Source organism: Monopterus albus, unplaced genomic scaffold (genome assembly GCF_001952655.1).
Source record: "Monopterus albus unplaced genomic scaffold, M_albus_1.0 scaffold69.1, whole genome shotgun sequence".
NCBI lineage: Eukaryota > Metazoa > Chordata > Actinopteri > Synbranchiformes > Synbranchidae > Monopterus > Monopterus albus.
Window position 1 is genome coordinate 3,586,985 of NW_018127949.1, and position 13,963 is coordinate 3,600,947.

Below are 13,963 nucleotides of genomic sequence, written 5' to 3' on the forward strand. Positions count from 1 at the left end.
GCACAGGCACACACAAGCCCCCACCCTGTCAGCAGAGGTCCAGATAACACCCCTGAGTCAACACTGCCTTTCTGCTTTTGTTGTCTCTGTCTCTCCTCTTTTTTTGCCTCCCACGTTTGAATCCTCGTGGAACCACATGGACTGGGGCTGTAAAGATGTAGGGATGAGGGACAGAGAGTGAGTGAAAGACAAAGAAAAAGAAAGAGAGAAAAGGGCTAAACTGCAGCATGGGAATGCAAATAAATGTGTTTTATATTGGGGGGAGCCAAGGAGGGCACGCAGGCTTTACTCTCCAGGCAGGAACCCCCACCCCAACTGTGGTCTCTGGATCAGTTGCAGCAACAGCAAAGGGAGGAAAAGCGAACATTCTCACTCTGACTTTTTACTTGGGGAGGAATAAAAAAAGAAATACAACAAGTACAAAATCCACAACTCTCAGAGGCTGGTGCAGTCGTAAAATAAAATATTTTGCTATGCTTTTACACCACTGCCTCCTCCCCCTCCTCCTCCTCTTCCCATCCCTCCTTCACTCCCTCACTCTCCTCCAGCGCCCGTAGCAGAATCACATTAAAGTTGCTGAAATATGGGCACAAGTCACAGCCTTACCAAACCCTCTGCTCCACTGCTGCCACCTCCCCCGTTTAGAAAAACAGGCTGAGACAGCGTGCATGTGCAAGAGGGAATGGGATGGGGAATTGAGGATGGAGGAAGAGAGGTGAGCCAGCTGCAGGTGGTCTCCAGATGTGGAGGCTGTGAGGACAGGCCGCTCTGGTGCTGTTAAGGGCGACACAGAGCTCCCCCTTCCCCGTTTCCCTTCCATCGCTCCTCCCCCTCTTTCAGTGACAGGAGCCATCTGGCCTGGCAGGCAGAGTGGAGACACAGCAAAGAGTTCCACCCTCCCAAGTGTGGCCCCTGCGTGCCACACAGCAGAGTGCATGAGTAAATAAAATGCACGTACACACACACGCACACACAATACCTTCTGCTTTCCCCCCTAAGCTGTCATATGGCTATTAACCCATCAAAGCTGCAGCCCAGCTGTGCTCCATTATGATAAATACACCAGGGTTGCGGGGTCTTGTCAACCAGGAGTCAGCCATCAGATACCGTGAGGTGTCCACTTACAGCCTTTCAAGGATCACTTTGTTAAAGAGTTACAGCCATTTTCATCATCACAACCTCCCTTGCTTCATCTGCAACACCCTCTGAAAAGACACTCCCACCCACCTCCACCCTGGCAGATGATATTTCACATTTCCTCTGGCAGCACAGACCCCCTTCCCTGCAGTACTAAAAACCCGACCGGTAACTGGAGCCCGCATTTTGGTCACACAATATGACACCTAGAACACCCGACACCTTTAAGCTCCACTGACATCGCAGCACTTCCTGTATGTCATCAGCCGAACATATTTCAGTTAAACTAAAGCACAGTTACCTGAAAGCAACAGAAAGAGCCTCAAAAACATTTCCTGGAAGACAAATAATTTGACTTGTTTTATTCATAACAAAATAAAACAGCTATTCCTCCTCCAATTGTCAGCCATTATGACTGTGTTAAGAATAGTTTTGGAAGAAGGTTAGTCCGTTAAATCACTGGCTGCTTCCTGCAGATGCAGTTGGTTTTTGTTCGGCTTGGGAATAGTCTTAAAATGATTCCTGGGTAATTGCCTATGCTGCAGTAGAGATTGGGAGTGGAGGAAAATGGACTGTAATGACTGAAAGGCTACAAAGTAGTAGTAACATAATGGGCAGCGAGAGCAATGCAGGGTCAGTTCCTCACTGTTCTCTCAGATATAACTGAACAAATAAAATCCTCCATACCAAACAGAGGGAGAGGGGAGTTGTCCCTTGAGTAGTCTTCATTTATTTTATTTATTCATTATCTTTGCATCTGCTCTTTGGCATAAAGAAGCATTTTTAAGTATTTTGTCCTTCAGGGAAACAACGTTCAGCTAGATGTTAGACAAACAAAAAACACTAACGCTAGCAAACAGACACAGAAATACTGTAATGGAAATGTCAAAGATGTAAAAAACCTCAGAGCTCTAAAGCTAGAAGGAACAGTTCCCCCCTTATCCTTGCTGCTGTTTTATATGTTCTCACATGGGAGATGTTCTGAGAGTCCCTGCTGTGATTGTTGGCTGCTGAGCTGTATGAATGGCAACCAGTAGCATTGATTTGCAGCGCGGGCTGCAGATCAAACCGCAGGACAAAAGACGAGGCAGGGGGACAATGGAGGAGCACAGTGGGCTGCATGGGAAATGATTAACAACCGGTCGATCGGGACGACCGCAACTGACCACAGGCGCACTCGTTCCAGGAAGGAAAAGGTCTCGCAACACGCGACAAGAAAGGCCAGCAAACCAGCTACAGATACACAACGAGGTAACCCGCTGCGGTGGTCTGAAGAACGAGCTCTTTCAGGAGAAAAATATCCACAGGGACACAGAATACTGTTCTATCTTTTTTTTTTTTATTCCTATTCTTCCTCGGTTTTATTCTTCATCCACTCTTCACCTCGCCTCTCAGACCATGAGGAATGTAAATATGTGCACAACATAAAGCAATCGGTTAACCTCTGAAAAACCCTGGCAATGAGATCTGCCGCTCTTTACTCTTTTCAGCTACAAAAAAAAAAAAAAAAAAATGAAGGAGAGAAGAGAAAAAAAAAACAAGGTTGGCCACGACTTCAGAAGGGATATTCAATATCCCTGAGCTTTTTCATTTCACACTGATGAATAATTCAGGGTGACCTGCCCACCACTGAGTGAGGGAGAAAGAAGGGGAGGGTGATTTAAAATAAATAAAAAAAAGAACTGGGGAGGTGTACATAGGTAGCTGTCTGTTTTGGTCGAGCTGTTGCCATTGGACGTGCACAAAACCAATCTTGTCCCAGCTGCCATGGAGAAAGGAAAAATGTACAGCAGAAGTGAAGATGGATAATTGAGGTGTTGCCATTCTTAAAGCGTGAGCAGCGAGCACACTGCTACTATTCTGTAAACAAAACAGCCATGGGACGGGGAGACTAGTAGAATAAACATGACAATGGGAGCTCACAAAATAGCTGCGAGATTCCTCTCACCAATCATAACATGTCACAAGACGAGACGAGCACACACTCAGGCACTTAACACACATACTCACACTCTTAATCTTGCTATTAGCACTTAGCAGTGACCTTTAGGGCTGCAGAGGCCAGCATGAGGACAGCAGCGAAATTCCCATCAGCTGGCTTCCAGTCATCACTGTGCAATCTATCTTTAAATAAATGTGAAAAAGAAGCTGCTTCCTTTAATTCAAGACTTCTTCTTTGTGATTTTCTGGCCATTTTAAATCCAGTATGACCCATTTAATCTTCAAGTAAGTGTGAAGAATACAAAACATTCCCTTGATAATACACTTGAACTAAAATGTCTAAACACATGTTTCAGCTCCTTAATTCAACATTTTTAAGTGCTGATCACACCAGTCAGAAATTTGGGTTTAGAAATTCAGACTGCCCGTCACAAACTGAGGGAAACATCTCCCCGACGCTGTTGACAAGTACGTTAAAAATAACAGCAGCAGTGCAGTAGATGGGAGAAAACGGAAGACTTCAGGCCCACTTTTGGACCAGGAACCATACTCCTGACCCTGTGCAGAGGTCGGCCACTACATGCACACACACACACACAAACACACACTCAGAGAGTCAAGCTGTCACAAGCAGGGGGAGACCAGCTGTTCCTCATTTGCTCGAAGGCTCCTTTCCCTCACGGGTTGGCTGGCTTCGCAGAAACCATTAATCCCTCTGTGAACGCAACCGATGGTTTGGAAAGATCAACCATGAGAAAACAGCAAGGGAGTGGTGAGGGGCGGCTGGGTGAGAGGACTTTTTTCTTTTTACTTTCCCCCCTAAGAAAGAACTACTGCAGTGGAAAAATAGATTTTCCTGGCCATATTTCCCCAGGGACACAAACAATACAGAGGCTGAGAGGAGATGGAGCTGCAGATAGTTCATGTAAGATTTACCAGGTTCTCAGAAAACTGGAGACAAGACAGAAGGACTGCGCACAGATAAGCATTTAGGAATCCAGCAGTGACCATGCACAATCTTTGAGCATACAGTGCAGTAAGAGACCAGACCCCCAAAAACGCCTGCTAATATTAAAATAAACATCTAAACCAAATATTAATAGGAGTTCATTTTTAGTGAACTTGTTTGACTTGGTGCTGTACCCTGAAATTAGGTGAACTCTCAGAACCTTAATGTTTCATTTCAAATGTGCTGGAGACAGACCCTACAGAACAAAACTCATCAGGGATACACTACAACCACACAGTACATGTTTAAATAGGTGCATTACATCAGTGCATTCAAGTGATGGAGTATTATTCTGCTACATTTGCTGTAATAACCCCTGACTGATGTGAACCAATACCTCATCGGTCTTCACTCATTCATATCAGTGGGATTAGTGAGGACGACACAGACTCCCACTGACACATGATGCTTATAGTAGCATCCACACACTGATACACACACACACACACAAACACACAACGATGGCCGCTAGGATTTCCCCCACTCTAATTCTCAGCCTATTCCTAGATGGGGTAACACAAGCCATTAGCCCTCCACAATAAGAGCCTTTAACCCATCAACAACAAGAATTTCGGAAGGACTCAATACGCAGTGCACTCAGGAACCATTAAGACAGTGATACATTATTGCTGCCTGTGCACTCCAGAACAGTGGAGTTGAAATGAAAGAGTGACCATGTGATTAAAGTTTGGACTTTCAGCCCTTATAGGAGGGTGTTTACACCCACATTAGATAAACTGCAGGCATCTTCTCTTCTTGAATGTTTCAGGTTTTTTTTTTTTTTGCCTTCGCTCTGGTCTTCCACACGATCCGTCAGACTGAAGCCAGGTAGCCATCAAAACACCTTGACTACCTGTTCTGTGTGTTTAGGATCACTGTTCTACTGCATTACATCTGGGGGAATATGTATAAAATCTTCACCCAAAATGGATGTCAAAGCCCTCAAACGGCCTTGAAGCTCAATGTGCTGTAGTCATTGTTTTCTTTCAAACCCACTGTGTCAAAACAACGACAGTCATATCCTTTACCTAATACTTTCTGGTTACACTATATACACACAGTAAATAGTGCTGGTCAAATGAGAAAAGAGACAGATGAGGAGGAAACTTGAGCTCTTGTCCCCATGTCCTGCTGTCAGCTCTGACACATCCAGCCAGCCTAAGATGAAGACAAACACTTCCTGCTGCTGAGAGAGGGACATCTGTGGTCTGTGCGTATGTGTGGCTGGATAGCGGGGGGCAGCAGCAGCATTGTGTATTGTGCGTTATCCACACTTTGAGTTGTGCATGTGAGGCAACACATGCATGAGAGCACTGAATCAAAGCACACAATCAAAAAGCAGAGTGTCCATACAGGAAAACAGACACGACCTTGTGTCTGACACACACAGAAATTCAGTCGTGTCCAGAAGGCCAGAGTGACACACAAGGAAATGTTTCTGACTAACTGGTGGAAAACAGGCAGGAGTGCGCACTGGAGCAACGTCCCGCACCTGAACAAAGCATTTTATCCAAGGACAGCTGAGAACACATTAGGCATGCATCCTCGTGGATGTCCTTCCAAACAGACAGGGAAATTAAAACCCCATTCAGGCTCCCACGGGAGACATGTGCTGGGAGCTTACATAACTGTCAGCCTCAACAGAACCTGAAAACCCTGCCCCCAAACACACCATCACGATCCCCATACTTCCTCCTAATTCTCCAGCCCAGAAAAGTACAGCTGAAGATGTTCTTTGGATTATGTCCACATGGAAACCACATGCCAGCATTTGTGGACAACATGCAAGTGGCCATGTTAGTTAATCTACTCAGCATGCACACAATGCACCCTACCAGCCTATTACATCTCTAGCCAGCAGGATGGCTATTCTACTCCACGTGACACTAAAGTTAGGTTTACCCACCTGTGTTGCTTTGCGGGATGCCACTGAGGGACAACTCCATGGCCAGTGCGAGTGCTGCAAGGCGCTCTCCCTACATTAAATGGAACGGAACTGTTGCACCTAAGCTCAACTCAACTGTTTAATGCCATTATTAACAGTACTTAAGGCTTTAGCCAACCAAGCCAGCGCCCGGAGGAGAGGAGTACACAAGCAGGGCCCTCCCACCTGGACCTTTTATAGAAATATTTTCAGGAACTACCAATTTCACATCTATTCACATCTTTGCTTTGGAATTTTTGCTTTGAGATTACACAGGAATGCAAAAGTATGGAAATGTGGATGCCTTAGCCATATGTGTAAAAGTACACTTTGATGTGAGATGATAAATAGAAGACTGGTTTGTCCTGGAAGAACTACAATTTATTCAGTAGGTGTACAAAGAATAATGTGTCAACTTTTCATCAGTATGCATGTTTGAACATAAATCGCCATGCACGTAATAAGAGAGGCAGTTCACTGGTGTATTAGCCTTTATACAAAAATAAGATGCAATCTCCTGAGATGTGTACTCTTCAGAGTGAGAGACAGAGCGAGGGAAAGACAGTGAGAGAAATGTTTCCATTAAAGTGCCTTGTGACATCTCATTATTGTCACAGTTTTCTCCTGCTCCAAACTGTAAACAGCTGCTGAAAAAAAATAACGAGTAACAAATGCACTAAACAAACATGCAACAGTGCATGTAATTCTCCACTTTTACCCTTTCTTTAAATGTGAAGATTATCTATCTCGGATTACTGCCGAGACCTAGGTTGCCTAGCAACACACAATTAAGTAGTATGCTTTCCGATCAACTGCATGGGTTGCCCATTATCAGATGAAGTTACTGGAGCAACAAATGTCAGCGACATGCAAATGAGTTTGTTGTGCTAAAACTATATGGGGGGGACCTCCCAGCCCGGCTTCCCCCTACTCTGGATCTTGGGCCTTACTTCGTATTTCCTTGACAACACATGAAAGGAGGCCACTTCATAAAAGTCATTACTCCATAACAAGTGCAGCATTCCACAGGCCTATTAGAGAGGCAAGCGAGACACACAGCCACATGGATGAAAACAAGGTTAAAAGATTTATGTCTTCCCTAGGTCATCAACAGGGAAATATATCAACTTGTTAAGAGAAATGAAGGCCTTTATACATATAAATAAGCTCAGATGATGCCTCTCTGTAGAATTCACTGAACATAAAAAGCTGCCACACTACTTATATGAACCTTGTCTAAGTACCACCAAAATAAATAAATGAACATAATGATGTGTTGTGTGAGGCCACTGAACGTGAACAACTAAAACACCACTGTAGAAAACAAACCCCCCCCCAGTCTGGTTATACCTCTCAGAGCTGTCACTCAAACTCCAGCTGACAATAATCTTGATTGCCAATGTACCGTTTCAGGATTTTTCATAAAATATTGTCAAGTGAGCGAAAACAGGAGCACAGGCAATTTCCTTTTAATGTACCAACTGTTTGAAATGATAAGTATGAGCAAACACGCGAAAGAACCTTTAACTGCACTGCAGTGTAACCTGAATTCAAACAACAGGGTGTCTATAAAAAGCCAGCTACCTATTATGGTCTACACAACTGTACATCCGATTAGTGGAATTGGATTCAAGGCAGTTAAGCCCCTGATTAGGTGAGAGTACAGTGTATATAGCAGAATGACAGCTACTCTGCATCAAGGAAACTTTTACATACTAAAGAAAGAAATGCTAGGTGTTTATGCCATGTGCTATTTCTGGTAAAAGGGAATTGTAGAAATTAAAAAAGGCAAATTAGTATATTACAAGAACAGGTGAACAAACCAAATACAAGAAACCTTGAAAAGGTGAGGTGGGGTGTTGCTCCAAAGGCTGTGCTGCTTTAAATGATGCTTAACAATAAACTAAGTGGAATAAAAAAAAAAAAAAAAAAAAGGTCAAAAAACTGTTGACCTCAATAACTGGAGTGCTGCTCATAAAAAAATGTTTCAATGCAGTGATGAGACAAGAACCCCTCTGGCAAATGACACAACTCTGTTGCAATACACGTATAAATAGTTGCAAAATTTTAAAAAGACCTCTCAGAGAAAAGCTTCTTAACTTGTCAGATGCATCCTACGTGCTACTCTTCCATTCAAACACTGTCAGTCTGATTATATTATAGCATACCAAAAATATATTATACATAGAATTTAATTGTGCTATCCAGATAATCTATGACAAAAGTAAAGTAGAAAAAATATTACAAATAGCTACACACAAAAATCTAAATCAACAAGTAGAGAGAATACAGGAGAGGGTGTGAAGAAATTAGTGAGAATGGTGAGGCTTGACATTACTTGTGTCGGGCGCAGTGATCATGGTTGAGACTATGACAGGTGGACCAGTGCGACGTCCTACCATCTTGGTGTTGTTAAGGTTTTGTGCTTGGAGGGCGGAGGCAGAAATTATTGGAACAACTGCAGTCTCAGCAGCAGCATTGATCCCTTTCCGGAGAAACTGGGGGCTGTGAATGGGGGTTGGTGCTACTATAGGCAATGCTGGGGGAAAGTTGGGTGGTCTCTTCATCAGCTCCATGGGGGAGTAGGAGCTAGAGAAGGTTTTGGGTGCTAGTCCAGGTGTGCCCGGGGCATGTGGAGGCTGTGGTCCAAAAGCAGACATGGCAAGACCAGTGTGGGCACTGTACATGGAGTAGGGTCTGCCCTGAGTCACAGCACTGCCATATGCCCCAGGGCTGCCTGGATAAGTTCCTGCTGCCAGTGGCCGTGCTCCTGGGTAGGAGGTCGTCTCCAGGAGGTGTTGGGAAGGTGCACTGCTGGGTCTTCTACCAAGAAACTCTCCCATCCTGGGTGACATGGTCTGCATGGCAGTGGGAGGTTGCTGTATTAGGCCAGGATCCATGGTCAAACCCTGTGGCTGCATGTAAAGGTCACTGCGATGACTGAAGCTGTTGGATCGGGCACGTGTTGCTGTCCCACCAGCCTTGCAACCAAGCACCACGCGGGACAGAATACGGGCTTGGGCCAAGTTAGGGGCCACAGAGCAGACATCAAGATCTTCCATCATCCCCAGTGTGGCAGTGGAATCAAAGCCATGTTGCAGCAGGAGAGCGATAGTGCTCTCAGTCAAGCCTTCACCACGCAAGAAAGCCAAGAAGGCAGGGTCCACTATCTTCTTGGGGTCTGCAGAGCTGGGATGGTGAGGAGGCAGGGTGGAGGTCATTCCAGCTGAGCAGGAGTCATAGTTTGGGTCATAAGGCAGCTTCTGTGAGGTTATAGTTCCATAAGCTCGAGGAAAAACTCCGTCCATTCTTTGAGCAGCTGGGTCCACCACTGAATTGGTGGCAGCCAACTGGCAGGGATCCAGGGACAAGCTGTTGATATTGTTATAAGCTGGGTGGGCAGTGAGAGGCGGTGGCTCAGCAGCATATATAGGAAGAGGAGGCTCAACCCTGTAGACCGCAGGAGAGTTGCCACCAGTATGCTGGGCAGCACAGAGGTAGGTGCAGAAGCAGAGGCCAGCACAGAAGGTGTGGCCCTTGCCTGTCCTTGATCCCATGCAGGCCTCACGCCCACATTACTGGGCCCATAATGCGAGGCTGATCTGGTGAGCATTTGCTGGTTATCCCTATAAATCCCAGACTCTTCAAGTGACTGACCAGTTATGGTAGAATCAGCCAGGTAGTAATCCTGAGGTGGTGCAGAGGCCCGGCCTGTCATCACTTGTTTGAGAGAGAGAACACTGCTCAAATCGGGCACAGAGTTCTGCCTTAGTAGCTGCTGCCCATGCCAGTCCTGCTGGATCTGCCTGTACTGAGAAGGCTGGAGGACTGGATCCCGTTTGTCACCAAGATCTAGGCGATGATGAAACCAGACACCACCGTCTCCACCACCAAGTGCCAGAGAATTTCTATACCCCACAATCGCGCCACAGTTGTGACAGCAACTTGCAGCCCTGTCGTTCTGGCCTTCAGACCATTCAGGATGAGCACACCGGCCCAGAGAGCCACCAAAATGCGACTGCTCACTTGAGTTAGGCATCATTGAAGACAATAAAACGGCCAGCTATAAAGGCGGAAAATGGAGCCGGGTATTGTGTTTCAACTCTCTAGTTACACTCACCCCCTGATCCAAAGAGAGGAGTGGAGAGGAGGAAAAGGTGAAGCATGAAGATCCCTTTTACCTGATCTGCCGTTATCCTGCCCCCACCCCCTCACTCTTAAGCCTGTGCTATCATGTAGCTCCCTGCTGGCACCCAATCTAAATAATTCAGTCATGGAAACATTATAGATCCATGAGCTAAGAGGCATAACATGACAAACACACAAACACATATGCCGACATGCAAAAGAATAAAAACCACCTTTAGGGATAGGTTCTACTCCATTCAAGAGCAGAGATCATACTTGTGCTAAGGCATCATGCTTACAATCCAAACTAAGACAGAGAGTAAATAAACTGTGGTAAAAACCACATGATGCACAATACCGACAGAATGGAGGAGGAGACAAGATGCACTAATCCAATGGGGTTGATGCATGGCATTGGCAGGGACAGTCCTCTAGTCCACATTTGGCACAGGGGGATTAGCGTCAAACTAAAACCTGCTTAAATCCTCTGCCCCGCCGTGACATCACTTTAACCAAATAGCATACACAGACAGCACACTGCTCAGGCCACTGGATGTGTTCATGGAGTATAAAGAGAGTGTTTACAATGCTACCAATCCCTCCATTGGCCTGCAGCTGGCATCCCACTAGCCGTGAACAGAACCTCCCAGAGGGACTGAGGAGGTCGGGGACTGACATGCTTGCTGTAGTGAGTCTCTGGACAGTGGTTGCAAAGACCAGACACGCGAGTACTACTGAGGGTCATATTTAATCCGGTGGCTACTAGGAGATCAGGAGATGCTCCACTGGAACCATAAAGAATGCACAGCCTCCTCTACTGGACAACAAAAGCCACATATCCCATACAATACACACATACAAATATCCATACAGGCAAATGCAGGCAAAGAGGAAAGAATGTGCAGCCATGCAGCATCTTACAATCATTTTAAGTCCAAGATGCCATCTACAAACAACAATCCAAAACCCCAAGATATTTAGTTTACACTGACATAAAATGGAGAAATGTAGAAAAATATTTACCTTGAAAAGTGTGACATAATACACTTACTGGCATATTACGGCTTTGCTACGCCAGCTTCAGAAAATCTCAACTCACAAAGAGAACCATGAATGAATCATGAACTGCACCTTTACCAGCTGAGCCTTAGCTCTTCTCCTCAAAGCTTGTACATGTGCCAGATGTACAACAGAACATACATGTTGGCATCAGTCAGATCACCGTCAGTGTTTACTTTCCATATCAAGAGCAATGTAAGCAAAGAAAAACAAGTGGCAGGAGGAGAAGAAGAGGGAGCTTTGATAAGTGCGTGATGGGGGAAATGGCTGATAAGGCAGGGGACTGCCAGCTTTGGCTTCACTTCTAAGACGGACAGAAGGAAATATGATTGGACTGCACTGGACTGTGACAACTACCTCTGTTTGAAACAGACAACAGGTTAAAAGGAAGTGTTTTTGTAGCAAGTCTCCAGGGACGTCATCAGGATGCTCCTGAAGCGGAGACACAAAGACAGCATGACTGAGATGGGATAAATTTATTACTGCTTAGGAATGACAAGAGACTGCTACAGCACTGCGTTTCTTTATAGTGTCCCACTACCTGTCAAGTCACACAGGGAAATGCTATAAACAGCTGGTTTTCATTTTAGAGCTTAAGTGATGCAATCATGATATAATACCAAAAACAAAAACCAGATTGTTTTTTTATGGAACATCCAAATTGGAGAACATTAAGTAGGCCAAAGCAAAACGAAATCAGAACAGTTTCAATTTCTCCATTGCCCAGAGCAGTCCAGGATGATGCGCATCTGAAAGATAGTTTCTTTCATTAGAGGTAAAGCATATCTAACAATTTCCAGTGATTTCTCAGTGCCGTCCTCCCAGGTCCGAGTCCCCTCTGTGCTTTTTTTGTCAGCTGTAAAACACATCAGTGTGTTGTATCTCTCTGCAGCGATCGCCAACAACAACTTCTTTTATTAAGCCCTTTCCAAGGCTGTGTGTCACTCCAATCCCCACTTCCTGACAAAATATTAATAACAATAATAAACATCTCAAGTATGGTCAGGCTAGTGTTGCGAAAACCTAAACAAAGATATGGAGTATCATATTTCCTGCCAAGTAATTTGTTGCATTTCCCACAATTCAACAGCAAGAGCAAGCTGGGGTTCACATTCAGCTTGTCTACATTGTCTGATATGCCTCTCTCTCTCGAGAGCTGCTCCATAATTAAGTGAGCATGCTATATTACATTGATCAAGCAACAGGGACCCTCTATTTGCTAGCAGGCATGATACAACAGAAGAAAAGAAACCCCAACCTTACACAGTGGATATTTGGTGAGCAACATCAAAAGTGATGCCAACACTCCATTTGCTAGGTCAAAGCCAATTCTACAACTCTGTGAAAGACCTCTAGGTACAATGTGTTGAACAGAAGTCCAGCAACAGTCATGCCTTTGGAGCAATCTGGCCATCTTTCTAGGTCACAGGATGCTAACAGCAGGACCTGGCAGGCAGCACAGGCACAGATAGCTGCAGAATGATTTAGATAGCTGCGCTATAACCGCTGATCCATTAAACTTTCATAGGGACTTCATAAATTAAAACCATGACTGGAATAACTTGAAAATTCTACTCAATTACTGTGATTGTACAGTATATTAAAGTTTTAACAAGCCTCTGGGCCTTCGCTCGCTCTAACACAAATACAGGGAGGAAGGAGGGGTGACAAGGAAAGAAAAACACAAGGTACCAATTACGGTCTGATGGCTTTCAGAGGGTTTACATCTACTGCTTTATCAAGGCACCGTCCTCTGCCTCTTCAGCAGCTCACAACTCTGTGGTTTATGACAAAGCACTTTGCATGGGCGGGGGAATGTAGGGCTGAGCGAGAGCCACTACTGCAAACCTTTTATCAGCAGGGCAAGACAACTGGTAGACCTGGTGTGGCAACTGAGAGTTTTGTCTTCCATTTTAACAGGTTTGGTTTGTTCCCTCTTTGCCTCACGCACAGCCCCGCGCTTTGTCTGCCTGTCATTATCAAGCCAGTGGCCCATACTGCATCGCAGATGGGGCAGACAGAAGGGAGAGACGACAGCCTGCTTGTTTTTTGGAGAGATGAGAAGTGTGCAGCTGAGTGAGAGAAGAGGGAGGGAAGGAGAGGAGGAGCGAGAAGAAGGCATGGAACTGAAAATCGCCGATAAAAAAAAGACAGAGTACAGATAAGAGATCACTTTTACAATATGTTGAACTAAGCTGTGGTTAGAAGCTGAGCTAGAGGGTAAACATACTCAACTCTAAATCTAAAACAGCATTTATGTACAGTACAGCATTCCTGTGGTGTTAATGCATGGTTTACAAAGGTCACTATGTTCCCTTGCATTTTTTATTTTATAAAACATGCAACCTTAAACCTGATCGCCATCCAATAACAGACTGCTTTATAAAAAATGAATGTAGCCATCAGACATCATATGAAGTGCTCCTCATCTGTGTTGTTACTGTACAGTCGTCTCTCCGTTCTGACCAAACAAAAGCTGGTAAGAACAGCCTAAGGCCCATGACACTCCAACATGACGGGCAGGCCATCGGTGGGCATCTGCCGTCCCAGTCTTTCCAGTGTGTCTCGCACCACTGGAACTCTTCAGATCCTGTTGGCAGCTTTTTAGCCAATTCTGCACGTTAGATCGGCGGTGGACCTCGTCCGCGAGAGAGAGACCACTCTGACTGGCTGTCAGCTTGGCGAATCGATGAACGAGAAAAGAACAATTCAAGGAAGCACCTTGTGTCTGTGGCTGGCCATTCCCGGATTTTACCCCTTTTGCT

General features: G+C 45.2%; 1 protein-coding gene across 1 annotated transcript in view; it reads right to left on the bottom strand.

The window, feature by feature from the left end:
• The window catches only part of LOC109962959 (C-terminal-binding protein 2), an 84,275-nt gene that overhangs the window by 30,784 nt on the left and 39,528 nt on the right, over nt 1-13,963 (bottom strand). The window lies entirely within an intron of this gene.